The sequence below is a fragment of the Lolium perenne genome, chromosome 1 (genome assembly GCF_019359855.2).
Source record: "Lolium perenne isolate Kyuss_39 chromosome 1, Kyuss_2.0, whole genome shotgun sequence".
Taxonomy (NCBI): Eukaryota; Viridiplantae; Streptophyta; class Magnoliopsida; order Poales; family Poaceae; genus Lolium; species Lolium perenne.
Window position 1 is genome coordinate 127,743,946 of NC_067244.2, and position 23,614 is coordinate 127,767,559.

A 23,614-nucleotide genomic window follows, 5' to 3' on the forward strand; every position below is an offset into this window, starting at 1 on the left:
CGTATGGTGTGGAGGCCCTGGGCCTCCACTCCGGCTCCCCTTCGGTGTTCTAGTCCGTCTCGGTGAATTATGATGTTTGGCTTTTGTTTCGTCGAATTCCGAGAATATTGCCCGAACAGCCTTTCTGGAACCAAAAACAGCAGAAAACAGGAACTGGCACCTCGGCATCTTGTTAATAGGTTAGTTCCGTAAAATGCATAAAATCATTATAAAGTGTGAGCAAAACATGTAGGTATTGTCATAAAACTAGCATGGAACATCAGAAATTATAGATACGTTGGAGACGTATCAGGAGGCCTCGGTCGACGGCGAATGGTGACGACTTGTGGTCACCGGCGAGGAATTGATGTTGCGATTCGATGGCCTCGAGGCTTCCCAGCAAGCGTGCGTCAACGAGGAGGTTGCTGGGGACGAGGCGGAGCTCCAGGGCTTCACGATGGTGCTCGGGGTGGTTCCAAATGGCAGCGACGAAGAGGGCCGGGGCGAGCTAGGGTTTGAGAAATTTGGGGAGAAAGAAGAACAGGAGCGATGAGGGCTTCGGCCGAGTATTTATATGGCTCCCGCGTTCGTCGACGGTCGCCCAGGTCAACAACGGCGGCCGGGACGTGGAGGATGGTCGGCGCCGTGGCGCTCTCCCTCGCGTGCAGAGACGAAGACAAAGGCTTCGAGCTCCTCTTCGGTCTTATCCAGCGAAAAGGTATACTGGTCTGGGTTGGGCTGTGCTGGCCTGGTGTTGATGGGCTGCTTGGTGGGCTTTGGTGGTGGGCTACTGCGGCCAGGGGAGGTCCAGGTGAGTTTTTCTCCTCTCTTTTCTTTTTCCATTATTTTATTTTCTATTTAAATCTGATTTGCATTTCCCTTTTGTTTTGCAGGATTTTTTTTAATGTGTGAATCCATTTGGAGTTTATAAAGATACTATTGTAAATATAGGAGATTTAAAAATATTTTATATGTGTAGTGACACCCTTGTTTATTAAACTAGATGATGCCCCGCGCGTTGCAGCGAGATATTTGGTTAAAATAATTACATTCTACATATGAGGATAAGGAGAAAAAAAATGTAAATTATGATTACTAAAAGTTCGTTGGGCAACCATTTGTTGCATTAGCTGCAACAACAATATGTCCAAAATGATCATAAATTTGCTACGGAAGGCTGTCCCAATATATATATATAAATTATACCGTGAAACACAAAATATTACTGTTTTATCATTTTAATTTATTTGATGCATATATATAGGGTGTACAGATTCTTGCAATGAGCAGCTACACAGTAAAATAAATCCCTTATTTTTTTTTTAAGAAACACTGTACAAACGCAGACGCTCACATACACGCGCATACACTCACCCCTATGAACGCACACACGCACACCATATCCCTATGAGTACCTTCGGAAGACTGAGCCGACGGATTGGATCTTGAAATTGACGAAGTCACCACAGGCGTCTCGCTGTCGACGGGAACGTCGCCTCCCAGTGAATGAATATTCCGCCTTTAATTGAAAGCATATTTCAGACAATTCACATTGCACTAACAGACATTTCCAATGGATTCCATCATTTTCATTATAATATAGCATGAACTGCTTTTTTCGTGTGACTTATAGGAAAACCAATGGTTGAGGTAATGCACAATACAAAGTAAGCAGGTTCTCGGACATTGAGATTGAAATTGGTGAACCGGTAAATGCATGGTTGGCCGGGGGCTTCTCCTCTTTGTTACTCCCACTCGATGCTGCCTGAAGTACGCACTGGTTGTCTGCACAAAACAACAACCACGCAACGGAGAAGACAATCCTTAGTCATCATTGTGATAGAACTCATCTTACTGATCTTACGGACACTAAAACCGAAGCAAATATGTGTAATTTTCTTGAATAATCCGTTGATATACTAATATAATGTCTGTCTGGGAATTCATTGTTTGACTGACCCTTGCGTCATTGCCTATTCGAAATACATGAACATGCATAGTTATATGAGGACTTGAGGAGGTTGCAGTATGCAATCAAGTACTGGTTGTCATACCATGTTTCTTCAAGCGTTCTTCCAGCCTGCAATAAGTTTGATTTTAAAATTATAGAATAATATTGAACATTAGTGTAAAAACATAAGAATACTACGCAAGTATTCTAAAGAATAGGCATGAATCAAGCACAAAAAAGAGTGACACTGGACCTGAAACGCTGGACTTGAAAATGCACCGACCACACCAATATCAGCGATGTGAAATGCACAAAGGCAACTTAAAGAAACAAAAAAAAACGCATGTGATCATCCACATAGATGACTGAAATCAAATGAATGGCTAGGTTAGACAGAATCTATAGGTAATAGAGGAAATCTCCAAAATGGTAGGAAGGATGTGTAGCAGAAAAACATACAACACCTTAGGACAATGGTGCAGTGAGGGTGTCGAGATCTTCGAGGGACATCAGGAGACAGGATGTACATGCAATTTTATTTTATTTCTTTGCACAAGGGCGGGGTCTAGAAGACCCCAGAGGATTTTCATTCCAAACGTGGCGGGTACAAATTACATTGAGGCCCTTTTACATCACTCGTACTGAGAAACCAAGAATTTGAAGGAAGGACCTCAAAATATGCAAAAAAAAACACCCTGGAGCAAAAGTAGAAAAAGCAATCAGGCCCCTGGGCGCCACCGCCACCAAACGCCGGCGATCTCCAGATGTTTCCGTCGAGATGCGGTGCCGAACTGCCCAGCAGCACGCTTCCGGCGCAGCTTTGCATCCACCGGTCGCTTCTCCTCCTCCGGGGACGAGCCACTTGTTGGCGGAGAAGCGCTGAGCCCCAGCGAACCAAGCAGAAGAGGGCCTCCCATTTGGAGGTTGTAGTCGGGCCGCCATGCCGGCCAAAGGTCGCGTTGTCGACGAGGATCAACGCGTGTTCCGCACGAAAGAGCTTAGTAGCTCCATAGCACCCTTCAGGCAAGAACCGACGAGCGCGGATCCAGTCATCCCTACCGTCGCTTCCCCTCTCACCACCACGGCAAGAAGAAGAAGAGAGCTGAGGAGACGACATGGAGCAGTGGCCACATCGGCAGAGAGGACAGGGTCGCTTCCCCCAGCCCAAAATCGGCGAGTCTCTCTTCAGCTCCTCCTCGCCACCATGGCCGGCCAGGAGAGAAGAAGGGACGCACCTTGCAGCATCAGGACAGCTCTTCCCCACGCCACCACGGCCGGCCAGGAGAGTTGTACCTTTACTGCCATCCAGAGGAAGAGAAGAACCTGTGGCCACCAGATTATTGAGGAGGACGGCGCCGCTCCCTGCAACTTCTCCCCCCAACCACTGGAGCAGAGGAAGAATAAGAAGCATCCCTAGGCTGATCCAGATCTGGCGGTGGAGATCCAGATAACAGTCTCCACTAAGGGGCAGGAGCCCAAACGGTGGCATTCAGCCACAAATCCACCGAGAAAACTAAAGAAACTAGCCCTAGAACTACCCGGAACCAACCTAGACCTCCTCCAGCCAGCTATTCCGGCGGAGTGGCCGTCGGCGGCCCGGCCAAGGGAGGGGGAAGACCAAACTACTATAGGTGGGTGAGAGCTCGAGGAGCGGATGTACATGCAATCTTAGGGGCTCTAGTGGGACAGTACTGCTCGTCCCACGTCCCAGAGCAATCCTCCATTTACGTACTGAACCAAAATCTCGTGTAGAATCAGCCATAAATTAGATGAGAGTATATCACTGTCCGCACCTTGTCATGCGCATTGGCGAGCATGAAAACAATTAACCACAGACCTAAAAACCTGATCCACATGTGTGTGGAATTACCTTGAAGATAGCCCAAATAATGTTTCTTATGTGTATGCTGCGGAATTGTTTTCATCCACGGCTTGCTGCCGCCTCTCCGCTCGAGGCTGCAAGGTTCATCACCAGCGGCGCCTGTATAAATTGTATGCGAACAAAGACGTTTGAGGGGCGTGAGGCATTGCATGGAATTTAAAGGGGAAAAGATCACCACGAACTTCTCGTATCCCCTAGCATTTCCTTGGGCAATTATTTGTTGAGGAGATCGTGGGGAAGAAGAAGAGACCGCACCACCGAGTAGATCACATGGAAGGGGGGTCATCATTGGTTGGTGGCGGCACGGGCCAGCAAGGAAGAAGAACAGTCTCTTGCCATTAGGTGAGCACCTAAAGTAATGGGCTATATGTGGGTTAAAGTAATGGGCTGTTGAATGTGGTCCGGTCGGTACCATTTGATCATCCTGGCATTTTGATAATCCTGCTGTGATTTGGTCAAGGAAACACAACACGGATGAAACGGAAGGACATTTTTCTTTGCTGAGGTGGCACATGTGATGAGGTGGATAGGCTGCATGTTGAGAGAAATAGGTTAGTGGGGATGAACTTCTTAGTTATATAGGATGTTAATAGAGTTTGAAAATGGGCAGTTATATAGTCATAATTTCCAATCTCAATTTAGATTGGTCCAAACTATTTATCAAGAGGTTCTTCTAAGTACTTATTAATAGTTAGGTTTATTACAATCCTATTCCAAGGTTATCACTAGTATTATATGTTAATAACACCCTGAAATATTGATAATAGATACTTCTCTCATCATGGTTTGGATTATAAGGATAAGTGGTTGACATAAGTGGTTAGTCAGCACACATGGTTTTGATTATAGAATTTAGTACTAGGTTCATCTTATGTGTAATAATTGGAGCATAAGGTTTAATTAGTGAACAATTCTAGGGTTCCAACTATATTCACCTAATGACACATGGGTTGGAATTTAATTGTGGTTTAGGTTTTAGTTGTGATCACCCAAGTGATGCACAAACTAATAGTGTGATATAGGTTAGGGTTTTACTTGTGATCATCAAATAATTCACAAGTTAGTTTGAGATATGGGCATAGGTTCTATATGTGATTTAACACCACATTACTTTGGCTAGGTTTGCTCTTCCTCACCACTCATAGGATGATTCAATCCAAGATCATTTGGATTGATATAGGGGCTGAACCATACAAGGTTTGTTTCTATTCGGTTGTTTCTCCAATTAATAAATTGGAAATGGTTTTAGGGTTGCTAATAGTTCCCCTATGAGTTTATGTGCTGGATAATATCTGCTTTGCCCACTAATGTTTAATTGGTAATTATAAATCTCCAAGGTATGATATTGAGTTAGACATGATCAACTTGTTCTTAATTATTCTACCTCAAGTTCTCAGGGTTTATGATCATTACTCAATTTATAATGATCAAGGTTTGGCTTCCTAAGTTATCTATCATTAAATGCTTTCTCATTTCCATGATCTAGCATTGTCTTGATCAACTAGGGTATAGTACTTCTTCTATACTATCTTGAGCGGACATGGCTATGGTTGTCTCAATAGATTATATCCCGGGAGAATTTCTGAGATATACACTTAGAGTTCCCCTCAAGGGATGATGATTTTATCATCTGGTTATATGAATAGTTCTCTCCCTCAAATCCAAGTGTTGCCTCAACTAACTTGAGTGTAACACCATAGCTTGAGTTCTCTCACATAGGAATGGTTTATTCTAGGGTTTATGGTGTACTCCTAATATCTCCTTAGGTATCTAGGCTAAGATTCCAGTTGTCTAACTTAACTGGGTTGGTTTCCTCCTTACTTTATCAATTCATGGATATAATCTTATTCCATGTGATATTAGGTTATCTCACCACTCCAAATGGAAATGGTTTACAACCTAATACTTTAGTTCAATTGTTGTCCTTTATTCTTAAATAGGTACGACTAAGATTGGTATGAATGGTCTCTCTCTCATTTGGGAAGGACTTTTAATACTAACCTAAGGTTAGGTTTCATAGAGAATGATGTGATCATCAATATCTATGTTTCACATAACTGGTTCTCTCTCTAGGGATTATCTTGAATAATATCCTAGGGTTTCTCCTAAAGATGATGATTTGAATACATGGATGCCTATCCAAGGTTTAGCTCAAAGTTTGTCATTGCTTCTCAAATAAATAACATAGAATTCTCACCTCTCTAGGTTTGATGTATAATAATATGGAATAGAGAAGAATATATATTTCTAGAGGTGATCTCCTTGTCATGTTTCCAAGAATGAAGTAAAATGTATACCATGAGGTGCATGATAGGAACATAGATTGGTTTAAGACATGGAAAAGATAAGTGAAGAATGGTTTCTCCATTTATTGTTACTTGATTTCCAATTAAATGGATGTTCATATTTATGGCCAGGAATACCATGTTATGATCTTTTATAAGATCAAGTATTTTGATCCTTGATTAATAGGTTCTTGTGTTGGTTTTAACTCTATTTGATCTAACCCCTTAGATCAAATCATCTCTACCCAAAACAAGGTTTTAGCAAAGTCACATTGAGGTTTATAGCACTGGACTTGATGAGCTACTTCAATTCCACCAAGGTCAAGTGAAACTTCAGTTACTGTGACTCTTTTACTTTAAAGCGCAAAAATTCCCCGGATTTTATATGCATGAATGCAATGCACACATATGTTTCCTCTTTTTTTTGTAACCCCAATTCCTGGGATATTACACTCCGGCTGCTGATCCAAAGTTCTCTGCTCCGACGAAGTGCAAGTTCCGTGAATGTGCTGGTGGCCGGTGCACTAGAGCACACCGGAAAGAGGATGAGAAGTGCTATCCCTACAAAAAGTGAAAATATGAAAACTAGCCAGGGATGATTTTCTATAAATTTTAGAGTGAACCCTCAAAATCCGGAGAACCGAGAAAAACTCCAAATACGAAAAAGCAACAAACGATATATGCGAAATCAGTTTTCGATGAACTAGAGCTTGTCATGGAAGTAACCACAAGCTCTAATACACCACATGGATAAGATCTAAATAACAACCAAGAGATATGATGCAAGGATGCAAAGGTTTGACCGCACTCCGAACGATACGATCGAGTTACTTACTCGAGAGCCCCCTTGATAGTACGACACTTAGCCTATAAACCGGTCTCCCAACTAAACCATGAGACCGGAAAGAAAGAAACCCTATCAAAAGTAAACCTTAACCTTGAGCTTGATGATGATGATCTTGACCGCAACAAGGATGGAACGCCGTTCTTGATTGTGCTTGCTTGATGTCTTTCGGATTGTTCCCCCATAATCCACTATAGGAGAGCTTCTTCTTCGGTGCATCTTCACAAATTCATGAGCACATATGAATGGCAAGCTTCAAGCATGTAAGCTCTTTGAGTTGACTCATGTTAAACTTGCACCTCATTTCTTCGCATCGCAACCTTGACGTCAACTAATCGTTCAAGCATTGCTTAAAAACAACTCCTACACATATAACTGAATGCAACCATTAGTTCATAGAGATTGTCATTAATTACCAAAACCACACATGGGGACTCTATACACATTCACTATGGGAGGCGCCGCCGGAGATGCTCTTAGTGCTCTTTAAGGATGCTTTGGGCTTCCTGTGTATAGGCATGATTCAACGAAATAAACATGATATTAGGTATGGCTCATCAATCGTGATGATAGCAGCCTTATGGAAATAATAATATGTCCGTGCATACGTTGGATACTTGTTAGTTGATATCGGTGTGCAGTGCAACCATGTTTGATGTTGGCAAACAGAGCAGCAGATAGATTTTTCTACACTCGAAATTCAAACACGGCCATCATGGTGGCCAGACGCCCTGCCGCATCGAGCTTTGATCATTAGCCCTGGTGTCTTATCCCTGGATGGTCAGACGCCCTGCGTCGAGCTTCCGGCATCGCTAGCGGTGTCGCAACTCTAGATCGGCATATGCCCTTCCGCGTTGAGCTTTGTACGTTGCCGGCGGCTTGGCATCTCTTGATGGATTGGTGACCATATCATGGGAAGTTCGTGACCAGGTCTGCCGCCATAAACGGAGGATAAAACCGTCGTTGTGCCGCCAAATCGGAACACATCCTCCGCAACCATGTTCCGACGGATAGACCACGGCGACACACCCACACCTGTATTTTGAGTTTCAACGTGACCATCGTTCTAAGAACCAACTACATGGATCAGTCTGACCGTCAGCATAGCCTGTAAAAATAACGCATGCTTTGACTTCACTAACCTCCGCCCCAGCACTTCATCGGATCATCTTATTTTGGATTAGGCAAGCTCCATCACAAGAGTCACAGGAGAAAAAGATATATGAATCTGAAGTATGAACGTACGATCAATCAGATGGGATAGCAAGAAACGTGGGGCCAAAGGAAAGAAGAGAGACGTGAGAGATATGGACTCCTACACGATGCAATCAAACGGAAACAATTAGGATATGCTGCCACGGAATTACATGGATTATACCTACGACTAACATGGAAGCATGTATGGTGCAACGTAAATCCATCGTAACGTGTCAACATGACTTTCTGCGGTACATTATAAATCACAACTTTCTTGATTAATCATTACCATAAATTTTAGATCTAACAGTCTTAATTAGAGTGAATTCCATATTTTACCCTATAGTTCTGTATTTGTGACAACAATTACCCTATTGAGTAAAAAAAAAATCTGTTTTACCTCATTTAGTGAAACTTGTGCCACATTTTACCTACTCCCTCTGTTCCATTCTATAATGCCTATTGTTTTTTGGCACGGAAATTAGCGCAAGAGTATTTTGTACACAAGATCCCTAGCTGAACGATTTGAGATCAACGTAAAATTTGGGAAATCCATATCTTCCTAACTTACCATAACAATTTTGGGGGGTGAACAATTTTGGAGCTGAACGGGAAGGGGGTAATTGAAAAAAAGATAAGCTAAAACCTTATATTCTGAAACAAATGCTAAAAATCTATAGGCACTATAAAAAGGAACGGAGGGAGTATTTTAATTTGGAATAAATTGTATCCATTGAGAAATGTACATTTCGTCTATGTGGCATGGGTCATGGGCAGCATTGACGTGTAGCTACTACTTCGAATGCAACATTAGCGGCACAAATTGACCTCCTCCTGCCGCTATAGCAGCAGCATGCAGCCACGTTGTCTTCAGCTAGACTGCTTCCGTGCTGCCGCCGTCAAGGCTAATGGCACAACTAACAACCTTATGTGTTTAGTCATTTCCGTGCCAATCATATTTACCGCAAGAGGTTATCCATGAAAAATCATGTGTGTGTCCAGGCTGCTATCGCGTACCATACATCCCGATGGTGGTGTGCCGGTTCAACAAACAGCTCTAGCAGCTGAGCACGAGAAGAAAGTTTTGGTCGCCGGCTAGTTACATTTGCCCTAGTATCCGCTATAGCCTATAGCCGTGATCACACATTCATCTTTAATCATGGGTCAGTTAATATACATGGATTGATTTCATTTAGATGTACAGTCCCTAGGCGATTGAGAAGCAAGTGGTGAACACTGCGATAAAATAGGTCTCCAATGTGACACACTAGGTAGACATGATTAGCATGTTCGAACTAACAGAAAATGCTTTCAATTATTAAAAGGGGTAAAATATGGCATAAAGTTAACTAAATGGGGTAAAATAGAGAATTTTTTGTTTAAATGGGGTAAATGTTGTCACAAATGGCAAACAAGAGGGTAAAATCTGGAATTCACTCTCTTAATTATTCTGATGATTTAGATTAACGTGAAATCTTTTACGGTGCCTCTAATTAGTAAATATAAGATTTTCATTACAACCAGTTTCTAGTTTTTTTTTACTTCTGCGAGAACTTAGGCTCTTGGTGATGTTCCAGTTTTCATTTTCTGTTGCGGGATGTTAAACTTTGATGATGAGTTAATAGTGTGAAATAAGCACGTAGGTACTTCGATGATGAGTTAGTAGTGTGAAATAAGCACGTAGGAGTATGTTCCATATTGTTCATCGAACGGGTGAGTTGTGCTTTAGAATTCTCTTGTTTATGTGATGTAATCGGAGCCTTTTGTCGTGCCAACCCTTGGAATGCAAAAGTTACAATATATTGGGTACATTAATTGGTGTCCTGTTGAATCTCGAATTTGGATTGTATGAACATCTGATTTCACACGGTTTCCGTGTCCACAGCGTGAGGATGTTCAACAACTGTCGTAGGTTACCTTGACATGTCACTGCTTTACATGGACATTCTTGCATAGCAAACATACTGCCCAAAAATTAAACTATATCAACAACTACTATTATACAGCCAAGAAAATAAAGTTTAATATCTAGCAATATAATTAAAATTTTAAATTTGTAGGAGAAGGTCCACATAGCGTACTATGTACCACATTGGAACAAAACACTCTTGCTGAGTTGCGTTAGATTGCTCTAAAATCTATATTTTTCATGTTTAATTTTGTATGACACTTTTTATTTCAGAAACTGGTAGGCGCGCACACATACGCAATATGATAGCATGCACATTAGACACATTCATATAAAATGATAAAATTATATGTATGTAATCATGGTAGAATCAACATCATTTTATATTCATTGGTGAGTACTGATATGCCATTTGAATATAAAATACAAAGTATGCACATATTGTTAATTTATTATTGAACATGTAGTAACTTGTAAAGCACATTTTCCATAAAAGTAAAGAATCGGGCCAATGGTTCAAGTTGTAGTCTGAAAATTTTAATAAATATGGTTACGTAGTCATATATAAAAAACCAATATTATATTTATCTATTACACCCAAGAAAACACACTTCCACATTTAAGATCTTAATAAATTCTCAGTTTGTAGCAAAAGGTCCCTGTAGACTATGTACCACATTGGGACAAAAATAGTCTTATTTGGTTTCATTAGATTGTGCTAAAATCTATGTTTTTTCATGTTTAATTTTGTATGGGACTTCTTATTTCAGAAATTGGTAGGCTCGCACATATACACAATATGATACCAATTGCATTGGAAGCAATCATATACAATAACTAAAGCACATTTGCCATTAAAAAATGGTAAATAATCAGGCCAATGGTTGAACTTATAGTCTGAAAGTTTTAATAAATACATATAGGTAGCCATACACTATAAACCACTATTATATTTATCTATTACACTCAAGAAAACACACTTCCACATTTAAGATCTTAATGAATTCTCAATTTGATGCAAAAGTTCCACGTAGCGGACTATGTACCACATTGGAACAAAACAGTCTTATTTGGTTTCATTAGATTTTCCTAAAATCTATGCTTTTTCATGTTTAATTTGTATGGGACTTCTTATTTCAGAAATTGGTAGGCTCGCACATATATGCAATATGATATCAAGTGCATTGTAAGCAATCATATAAAATAACTAAAGCACATTTGCCATTAAAAAATAGTAAAGAATCAGGCCAATGGTTGAATTTATAGTATGCAAGTTTTAATAAATATATATGGATACGTAGGCCATACACTAGAAACCACTGGTACACCTTGTGGATATTTACCATAAATATGTATACACTTTATAGTTTTATTTTTGAAATTTAAAAATAATTCAACATTTAAACGGTTATGATAAAAATACATCTCACCAAATTTTATTTCAAAACATATGTTACAATTTACAGTAAAAAATAGTACAACTAACATTCATAAAAAGTTGCTATGTGGTTAACTACTCCAAATAAATAGTACAAAATTATTCACGAGCATGAAAAAATAATTCCTAAAAAATATATATATGCATTACAATTTATAACTATTTTAGCTCGCCTTGGGTCAAATGTTCGCTTGATCAACATATGCTAGAGTGGTCGCTACCTTTCGTACATCATCTCCTCTTCCTAGCCCACTCATGACCACACACCACATTATTGTGGGCGAACCTTCGTAGATATTTCTCTTAGCCAATCTTATTTATATTTCCCATATTATTCTCCAGTTGTCCTTTCGATCTAGGTAACCATGTTTGTATTTTTATTTGGAAAAAGGACAATTTGAGCTTGGATTGACAAAGCTACAAGAAGCATGCCGATAAAAGCATCCCAAGTCATATCCCGAAATCGTGTTGGACAACTCATTGCCTGGACATGATTTCAGACACGTAGAGCATTTGTTCGCGGATGGGGGAAGAACACTCGTAGTGGTAACCTCAATAAAAATTGGAATCAATCCATTTCCTCAAGTACCTGCATGGCGGAGCGTTCTCTGGCAAGAACCGCGCACCCATGTCGGCCATGACCAAAGCTGTGTCGGCGTGTGAAGACGGCGAAGAAGGAGGAGTGGAGGGGATGTCACTACTAGGAAAATTGCTATAGGGGCAGCCTCACTAGCAGCACACTTTTTTTATAGCACGTGACTGCTATTACTGGTCATGTACAAAAAAGAGAAACGGTACTAGTACGGCTTACTGGTAGCGCACCTAGAAATAGATGACACGACTACTAATTGGATCCTAGCTGCGGTCACAGACAGAAAATAACGGTAACGCGCGTCCATGGTAGCACGCGGCTAGTAATAGGATAGGAGTCGCGTGCTGTTGAAGTCGCACCCTACGAATAAAGTCCACCGCCCATCATTTTATCCTCTTTATTTCCTCTATCTCCTCCTCCAGGCACACCTTCCTAAGCAGCACACACGCACAAACATCAAATAGGATCTTGCTGTTTGAGGAAGGATCTAGCGAACGAGGATGAACGGGGGAACTAAAAAGGAAAGAAAAGGCAGGGCGGAGAGAGTCGGAGAGGAGCGGGACCTTGCTAGTCACCGCTCGGTAACCAAGAAAGGAACTTGCTCTTCTCGTCAAGCGAGAGAGACAGAGAGAAAGAAAGAAACGTCACATCACTCTGGTGGCTAGTACAAGGGAGTTGAGTGCTCTGCGAGTTGTGCGGTGAAGCGAGAAGGGTCCTCTTCTCCGCGTCCTCTCTCTGAGCAACGGAGGCAGAAGATAGCGCGACGGGTGGTGGAGCCGGACATGATAGCGAGATGTGCAGCGCAGACAGAGGGTGTGTGTGTCTTGGCAATGTCGTGCTGTGCATAGAAGATTTGGACTGTCTGTGCTATAATTTCATGTGGTGTCATGTCGTCTAGGTTTGGATAACTGGTGGCCATGCTGTATTTTTTAAAAAATTATAAAAGCCATAGTAGTCGCGTGCATGATTGGGCACGCTGAAAAAATGTACTAGTGACACGCAATAAGTAACAAATACCACTGGCGAGATACAAGTCGTGGGTGTGGATGCGCGCGACTGGTAGCAAAATTTCACACGTGAGCAGTAGATTTTTCCTTACTAGTGTGTCGTCGAAGAAGACGCGAAGTTCTTCACCTTGGTTTGCGGTGAAAGGCGGTGAGAGTGAGGCATCAGACGCGAAGAAGGATTGGTCAAGTTAAACTTCTCCATCACTGCAGATGCCACATCTTATGGCGAGTTGGTCGTAAAACAGGTGGGGCCTGTGAACGAGGACAGTGTCATGAAGGATGCGAAGATTCATTGGAGATTCATTGATGATAGTGCCCCCTGCAGCATCATTCCTCCTCCAGGCAACATCCAAGTTTCACGTGCTGATCCAAAGTTCTCTGCTCCGATGAAGTGCAAGTTCCGTGAATGTGCTGGTGGCCGGTGCACTGGTGCACACCGGAAAGAGGTCGTCAAGTACTATCCCTACAAAAAGTGAAAATATGGAAACTAGCCAGGATGATTTTATATAAATTTTAGAGTGAACCCTCAAAACCCGGAGAACCGAGAAAAACTCCAAATACGAAAATGCAACAAATGATATACGCGAAATCAGTTTTCGACGAACTCGAGCTTGTCATGGAAGAAACCATAATCTTCAATACACCACATGGATAAGATCTAAATAATAACCAAGAGATATGATGCAAGGATGCAAAGGTTTGACCGCACTCCGAACGATACGATCGAGTTACTTACTCGAGAGCCCCCTTGATAGTACGACACTTAGCCTATAAACCGGTCTCCCAACTAAAACATGAGACCGGTAAGAAAGAAACCCTATCAAGAGTAAAACCTTAACCTTGCGCATTCCACTTGAGCTTGATGTGATGATCTTGACCGCAACAAGGATGGAACACCATTCTTGATTGTGCTTGTTTGATGTCTTTCGGATTGCTCCCCCATAATCCACTATAGGAGAGCTTCTTCCTCGGTGCATCTTCACAAATTCATGAGCACATATGAATGGCAAGCTTCAAGCATCTGAGCTCTTTGAGTTGACTCATCTTGAACTTGCACCTCATTTCTTCGTATTGCAGTCTTGACACCAACTAATCGTTCAAGCATTCCTTAAGAATAACTGCTACACATATAACTGAATGCAACCATTAGTCCATAGGAATTATCATTAATTACCAAAACCACACATGGGGACTCTATGCACTTTCACTATGGGAACCGCCGGTGGAGATGCTCTTAGTGCTCTTTAAGGATGCTTTGGAGCTTTCTGTGTATAGGCATGATTCAACGAAATAAACATGATGTTAGGTATGGCTCATCAATCGTGATGATAGCAGCCTTATGGAAATAATAATATGTCCGTGCATACGTTGGATACTTGTTAGTTGATATCGGTGTGCAGTGCAACCATGTTTGATGTTGGCGAACAGAGCAGCAGATAGATTTTTCTACACTCGAAATTCAAACACGGCCATCATGGTGGCCAGACGCCGTGCCGCATCGAGCTTTGATCATTAGCCCTATTGTCTTACCCGCATCGAGCTTCCGGCGTCGCTAGCGGTGTCGCAACTCTAGATCGGCATATGCCCTACCGCGTGGAGCTTTGTACCTTGTGGCGGCTTGGCATCTCTTGATGGATTGGTGACCATATCTTGGGAAGTTCGTGGCCAGGTCTGCCACCATAAACGGAGGATAAAACCGTCGTTGTGCCGCCAAATCGGAATACGTCCTCCGCAACCATGTTCCGACGGATAGACCACGGCGACACACCCACGCCTGTATTTTGAGTTTCAACGTGACCATCGTCCTAAGAACCAACTACATGGATCAGTCTGACCGTCAGCATAGCCTGTAAAAATAACGCATGCTTTGACTTCACTAACCTCCGCCCCAGCACTTCATCGCATCATCTTATTTTGGATCAGGCAAGCTCCATCGCAAGAGTCACAGGAGAAAAAGATATATGAATCTGGAGTATGAATGTACGATCAATCAGATGGGATAGCAAGAAACGTGGGGCCAAAGGAAAGAAGAGAGACGTGAGAGACATGGACTACTACACGATGCAAGCAAACGGAAACAATTAGGATATGCTGCCAACGGAATTACATGGATTATACCTACGACTAACATGGAAACACCTATGGTGCAACGTAATTCCATCGTAACGTGTCAACATGACTTTCTGCGGTACATTATAAATCACAACTTTCTTGTTTAATCATAACCATAAATTTTAGATCTAAAATTAGAGTGAATTCCATATTTTACCCTCTAGTTCTGTACTTGTGACAACAATTACCCTATTTAGTAAAAAATTCTCTGTTTTACCTCATTTAGTGAAACTTGTGCCATATTTTACCTATTCTAATTTGGAATAAATTTTATCCATTCGTCTATGTGGCGTGGGTCATGGGCAGCGTTGGCGTGTAGATACTACTTCAAATGCAACATTAGCGCACAAATTGATCTCCTCCTGCCGATCTAGCAGCAGCATGCAGCCACGTTGTCTTCAGCTAGACTGCTTCCGTGCTGCCGCCGGCAAGGCTAATGGCACAACTAACAACTTTATGTGTTTAGTAATTTCCGTGCCAATCATATTTTCCGCAAGAGGTTATCCATGAAAAATCATGTGTGTGTCCAGGCTGCTATCGCGTACCATACATCCCGATGGTGGTGTGCCGGCTTCACAAACAGCTCTAGCAGCTGAGCACGAGAAGGAAGTTTTGGTCGCCGGCTAGTTACATTTTCCCTAGTATCCGCTATAGCCGTGATCACACATTCATCTTTAATCACGGGTCGGTTAATATACATGGATTGATTTCATTTAGATGTACGTCCCCTAGGCGATTGAGAAGCAAGTGGTGAACACTGCGATAAAATAGGTTCCAATGTGACACACTAGGTAGACATGATTAGCATGTTCGAACTAACAGAAAACGCTTTCAATTATTAAAAGGGGTAAAATATGGCATAAAGTTAACTAAATGGGGTAAAATAGAGGATTTTTTATTAAATGGGGTAAATGTTGTCACAAGTGGCAAACAAGAGGGTAAAATCTGGAATTCACTCTCTTAATTATTCTGATGATTTGGATTAACGTGAAATCTTTTACGGTGCCTCTAATTAGTAAATATAAAATTTTCATTATAACCAATTTCAAGTTTTCTTTTACTGCTGCGAGAACTTAGACTCTTGGTGATGTTCCAGTTTTCATTTTCTGTTGCGGGATGTTAAACTTTGATGATGAGTTAATAGTGTGAAATAAGCACGTAGGTACTTTGATGATGAGTTAGTAGTGTGAAATAAGCACGTAGGAGTACGTTCCATATTGTTCATCGAACGGGTGATTTGTGCTTTAGAATTCTCTTGTTTATGTGATGTAATCGGAGCCTTTTGTCGTGCCAACCCTTGGAATGCAAAAGTTACAATATATTGGGTACATTGGTGTCTTGTTGAATCTCGAATTAGGATTGTATGAACATCTGATTTCACACGGTTTTCGTGTCCACAGCGTGAGGATGTTCAACCTCCGTCGTAGGTTACCTTGACATGTCACTGCTTTACATGGACATTCTTGCATAGCAAACATACTGCCCGAAAATTAAACTATATCAACAACTACTATTATAGTTATCTATTACAGCCAAGAAAATAAAGTTTAATATTTAGCAATTTAATTAAAATTTTAAATTTGTAGGAGAAGGTCCACATAGCGTACTATGTACCACATTGGAACAAAACACTCTTACCGAGTTGCGTTAGATTGCTCTAAAATCTATATTTTTCATGTTTAATTTTGTATGAGACTTTTTATTTCAGAAACTGGTAGGCGCGCATTATTTACGATCTTTTCAGTACATAATGTGCGGAGCATTATTTGTTTATTTTATATTTTATTTGGGATGGGCACCCGGTTGCCTTGATCTTTTTGAAATGTTAAGGACTTCAGCAAATATGCATGCTAGTCAGGTGTGAAGTCATGAAAGGACAATAAACCATTCAATACTTACTCATGAGCTAAAACAAAACACAAAACATGTAGTAATTTTGAAGATTTAAATGTAGCACACAAGCAATTCATTTTGGAGTGACGGTGAAATACCACATATAGGTAGGTATGGTGGACACAATTAGCAACTTTGGTTTTTGGTGGTTGGATGCACGAGTAGAGCTCATACTCAGTACAGGCGAAAGCTAGCAAAAGACAGGGAGCGACCAACTAAGATAATAATAATGGCCATAATCATGCATAGGGACAAAACCTTATTAATCAAAACATAAAGTGATATTACAAATCAAAAACTAAATGATCATAGAGGCTTTAGGTGACTGGTTTGTAGTCATAACATGGTGTAAGCATGTGCCAAGTCGACCCAATAACAACATCAAAGGAGAATAACACAATATTATGCTTTTGGATGATGGAAACAACACATGATTCTTTCTATGGCGCATGAATCACTCTCTCAGATATTTGAGACAAGTCATGCTACAACAATAACTACTAAGCATATAATAAGAATAACATCCAACATGACATGCCAAAGTCTATGCCACAGTCTAAACAAACTCCCTTTTGCATCACTATAAGCATGAAACATTTTACTCGTCTCCAACACCAATCAACTTATTTGAAATAAATCTCGTAGATAATAATTAATAAAGACTATAGAGCTAATCATACCTGACTAAATAAAACCAAAAAGCTCTGAACAAAATACGAGTGCAAAACCAGAGCTAAACACAGTACTAGCAAACTAGAACACCCGCAGAACAATAAGAGTGAAAACTAGAGTGTTCAATGCAATGAAAACGGAGCGTGTCTCTCTCCAAAACAAATATGTTGGTGTCCAACCATATGCTACAACAAAAAAAACTAAAAACACAAACAAAGGCGCTCCAAGAATAACACATAGCATATGAATCAATAAAAATATAGTGTCTTGAAAGATGACCTGATACTTTGTTGATGAAGAAGGGGATGCCCAAGGCATCCCCAAGCTTTGATGTTTGTACCTCTTGGATATTTCTTGGGGTGTGATACGCGTACAGCACGCGTCCGTTGGGAACCCCAAGAGGAAGGTGTGATGCGTACAGCGGCAAGTTTCCCTCAGTAAGAAACCAAGGTTTATCGAACCAGTAGGAGCCAAGAAGCACGTTGAAGGTTGATGGCGGCGGAGTGTAGTGCGGCGCAACACCAGGGATTCCGGCGCCAATGTGGAACCTGCACAACACAACCAAAATACTTTGCCCCAACGTGACAGTGAGGTTGTCAATCAAACCGGCTTGCTGTAACAAAGGATTAGATGTATAGTGTGGATGATGATGTTTGCAGAAAACAGTAGAGCGAGAATTGCAGTAGATTGTATTCGATGAAAAGAATGGACCGGGGTCCAAAGTTCACTAGTGGTGTCTCTCCCATAAGAAATAGCATGTTGGGTGAACAAATTACAGTTGGGCAATTGACAAATAAAGATGGCATGACAATGCACATACATGTTATGATGAGTAGTGTGAAATTTAATTGGGCATTACGACAAAGTACATAGACCGCTATCCAGCATGCATCTATGCCTAAAAAGTCCACCTTCAGGTTATCATCCGAACCCCTTCCAGTATTAAGTTGCAAACAATGGACAATTGCATTAAGTATGGTGCATAATGTAATCAACACAAATATCCTTAGACATAGCATTGATGTTTTATCCCTAGTGGCAACAGCACATCCACAACCTTAGAACTTTCTGTCACTGTCCCAGATTTAATGGAGGCATGAACCCACTATCGAGCATAAATACTCCCTCTTGGAGTTACAAGTAACGACTTGGCCAGAGCCTCTACTAATAACGGAGAGCATGCAAGATCATAAACAACACATAGATGATAGATTAATAATCAACATAACATAGAATTTCATATGCATCGAATCCCAACAAACGCAACATGTAGCATTACAAATAGATGATCTTGATCATGTTAGGCAGCTCACAAGATCCCACAATGATAGCACAATGAGAAGAAGACAACCATCTAGCTACTGCTATGGACCCATAGTCCAGGGGTGAACTACTCACACATCACTCCGGAGGCGACCATGGCGGTGAAGAGTCCTCCGGGAGATGATTCCCCTCTCCGGCAGGGTGCCGGAGGTGATCTCCTGAATCCCCCGAGATGGGATTGGCGGCGGCGGCGTCTTTGGAAGGTTTTCCGTATCGTGGCTCTCGGTACTGGAGTTATTATCGACGAAGGCTTCTTATAGGTGGAGAGGTAGGTTTAGGGGCGACGCGAGGGGCCCACACGCTAGGGCCGCGCGGCCAGGGCCTGGGCCGCGCCGCCCTACTGTGGCATCGCCTCGTCGCCCCACTTCGTTTCCCTTTCGGACTTCTGGAAGCTTCCTGGAATAATAAGATCCTGGGCGTTGATTTCATCCAATTCCGAGAATATTTCCTTACTAGGATTTCTGAAACCAAAAACAGCAGAAAACATCAACTGGCTCTTCGGCATCTTGTTAGTAGGTTAGTGCCGGAAAATGCATAAATATGACATAAAGTATGTATAAAACATGTGTGTATCATCATAAAACAAGCATGGAACATAAGAAATTATCGATACGTTGGAGACGTATCAGCATCCCCAAGCTTAGTTCCTACTCGTCCCGAGTAGGTAAACGATAACAAAGATAATTTCTGAAGTGACATGTTATCATAATCTTGATCAATACTATTGTAAGCACATGAGATGAATGCAGTGATTCGAAGCAATGGTAAAGACAATGAGTAAACAATTGAATTGTATAGCAAAGACTTTTCATGAATAGTACTTTGAAGACAAGCATCAATAAGTCTTGCATAAGAGTTAACTCATAAAGCAATAAATTCATAGTAAAGGCTTTGAAGCAACACAAAGGAAGATTAAGTTTCAGCGGTTGCTTTCAACTTGTAACATGTATATCTCATGGATAGTTGTCAATGCAAAGTAATATAATAAGTGCAATAGGTAACATGTAAGGATCAATGCACAGTTAACACAAGTGTTTGCTTCTGAGATAGAAAGAAGTAGGTAAACTGACTCAACATAAAAGTAGAAGAATGGCCCTTCGCAGAGGGAAGGATGGATTGCTATATTTGTGCTAGAGATTTTATTTTGAAAACGAGAAACAATTTTGTCAACGGTAGTAATAAATCATATGTGTTATGTATAATATATCCTACAAGTTGCAAGCCTCATGCATAGTTTACCAATAGTGCCCGCACCTTGTCCTAATTAGCTCGGATTTACATGGATTATCATTGCATAGCATATGTTTTAACCAAGTGTCACAAAGGGGTACCTCTATGCCGCCTGTACAAAGGTCTAAGGAAAAAGCTTGCATTGGATTTCTCGCTTTTGATTATTCTCAACTTAGACATCCATACCGGGACAACATAGACAACAGATAATGGACTCCTCTTTAATGCATAAGCATTCAACAAAAAATAATATTCTCATAAGAGATTGAGGATTGTTGTCCAAAACTGAAACTTCCACCATGGATCATGGCTTTAGTTAGCGGCCCAATGTTCTTCTCTAACAATATGCATACTCAAACCATTGATCATGATAAATCACCCTTAATTTAGACAAGACGAACATGCATAGCAACTCACGTGATATTCAACAAAGATAGTTGATGGCGTCCCCAGGAACATGGTTATCGCTCGACAAGCAACTTAATAAGAGATAAGATACATAAGTACATATTCAATACCACAATAGTTTTTAGGCTATTTTTGCCATGAGCTATATATTACAAAAACAAAGAATGGAGTTTTAAAGGTAGCATTCAAGCAATTTACTTTGGAATGGCAGAGAAATACCATGTAGTAGGTAGGTATGGTGGACACAAATGGCATAGTTTTTGGCTCAAGGATTTTGGATGCACGAGAAGTATTCCCTCTCAATACAAGGCTTAGGTTAGCAAGGTTGTTTGAAGCAAACACAAGTACGAACCGGTACAGAAAAAATCACATAAGAATATATTGCAAGCATTATAAGACTCTACACCGTCCTCCTTGTTGTTCAAACCCTTACTAGAAAATATCTAGACCTTAGAGAGACCAATCATGCAAACCAAATTTTAGCAAGCTCTATGTATTTCTTCACTAATAGGTGCAAAGTATATGATGCAAGAGCTTAAACATGAGCACAAAAATTGCCAAGTATCAAATTATTCAAGACATTATACCAATTACCACATGTAGCATTTCCCGTTTCCAACCATATAACAATTAACGAAGCAGTTTCAACCTTCGCCATGAACATTATGAGTAAAGCCAAGAACATATATGTTCATATGCAACAGCGGAGCGTGTCTCTCTCCCACACAATGAATGCTAGGATCCACTTTATTCAAACAAAACAAAACAAAAACATACAGACACTCCAAGTAAAGCACATAAGATGGGTCAGAATAAAAATATAGTTTCACTAGAGGAACCTGATAATGTTGTCGATGAAGAAGGGGATGCCTTGGGCATCCCCAAGCTTAGATGCTTGAGTCTTCTTGAAATATGCAGGGATGAACCACCGGGGCATCCCCAAGCTTAGAGCTTTCACTCTCCTTGATCATATTGTATCATCCTCCTCTCTTGATCCTTGAAAACTTCCTCCACACCAAACTCAAAACAACTCATTAGAGGGTTAGTGCATAATCAACTTCACATGTTCAGAGGTGACATAATCATTCCTAACACTTCTGGACATTGCACAAAGCTACTGAAAGTTAATGGAATAAAGAAATCCATCAAACATAGCAAAACAGGCAATGCGAAATAAAAGGGCAGAATCTGTCAAAACAGAACAGTCCGTAAAGACGAATTTTTTAGAGGCACCAGACTTGCTCAAATGAAAATGCTCAAATTGAATGAAAGTTGCGTACATATCTGAGGATCACTCACGTAAATTGGTAGATTTTTCTGAGTTACCTACAGAGAATACTGCTCAAATTCGTGACAGCAATAAATCTGTTTCTGCGCAATAATCCAAATCAAGTATGAACCTTACTATCAAAGACTTTACTTGGCAAAACAATGCAATAAAATAAAGAAAATGAGAGGTTGCTACAGTAGTAACAACTTCCAAGACTCAAATATAAAATAAAAGTGCAAAAATAAAATCATGGGTTGTCTCCCATAAGCGCTTTTCTTTAACGCCTTTCAGCTAGGCGCAGAAAGTATGAATCAAGTATTATCAAGGGATGAAGCATCAACATCATAATTTTCACAACTTGTCACATTAGGTATCTTAGATGCTCCATTATCTAAAGTGGTATTAAGGGCTTTGTCAATTTTAGGCCTATAATGGTTTTTTGGTTTAGGCACCTTAGAGACATACATGAACTTTTGCTCCTTACCCACATAAGCTTTCTCCTTAAACTTAAGAGAAGAAAAAGTTGAACCCAAGGTTCCCATAGCTTCTTCAAGTTCACTAATCCTTTGGGTTTGATTATCATGAATAGCACATGCTTCTAAGATGGCAATTCTCTCATTAATTCCACCTAGAGATTTGTCAAGTTTATCAGTGCTATTAAGTAATATTCCCAATTTAGTCTCAATACTTGGAAGATTTTGCTCTATGGTCTCCAACTTTTTCATGACATCTTCAAGAGAAATTTCAATTTTAACTTCATTAACAGGTGGTATTCCAAATAGACTCTCAATTATGCAACTAGCTTCTAAAGCAGGAGTGCCTAGGAAATTACCTCCCGCAAGACAATCAAGAACATACCTATTCCAGCTAGAGATACCAACATAAAAATTCCTGAGTAGGATAGTGGTGGAGTGTTTCTTAGTGCACCTATTATGAGCATCACTAATTCTATACCAAGCATCTTTTAAACATTCTCTCCCTTGTTACTTAAACGAACGAACTTCAACTTCAGGATTACTCATTTTAGCAATAGTAAATAAAGCAAACTAGATAAAGTAAATACAAGTAACTAATTTTTTTGTGTTTTTAATAATGAGAACGCGAACAAGATAGTAAATAAAGTAAAGCTAGTAACTAATTTTTTTGTGTTTTGTTATAATGCAGCAAACAAAGTAGTAAATAAAATAAAGCAAGACAAAAACAAAGTAAAGAGATTGGAAGTGGAGACTCCCCTTGCAGCGTGTCTTGATCTCCCCGGCAACGGCGCCAGAAAAATGTGCTTGATACGCGTACAGCACGCGTTCGTTGGGAACCCCAAGAGGAAGGTGTGATGCGTACAGCGGCAAGTTTCCCTCAGTAAGAAACCAAGGTTTATCGAACCAGTAGGAGCCAAGAAGCACGTTGAAGGTTGATGGCGGCTGATGACCCACAAGTATAGGGGGTGTATCGTAGTATCTTCGATAAGTAAGAATGTCGATCCCAACGAGGAGCAGAAGGTGTTGACAAGCAGTTTCGATGAAGGATTCATTGTAAATGCTCACAGACAAGTATTCAGGGGGTTTTGATGTAACAGATGAATAAAGTACGAGTAAGTAAAGTGCGAGAGTAATAATTGCAGCGAG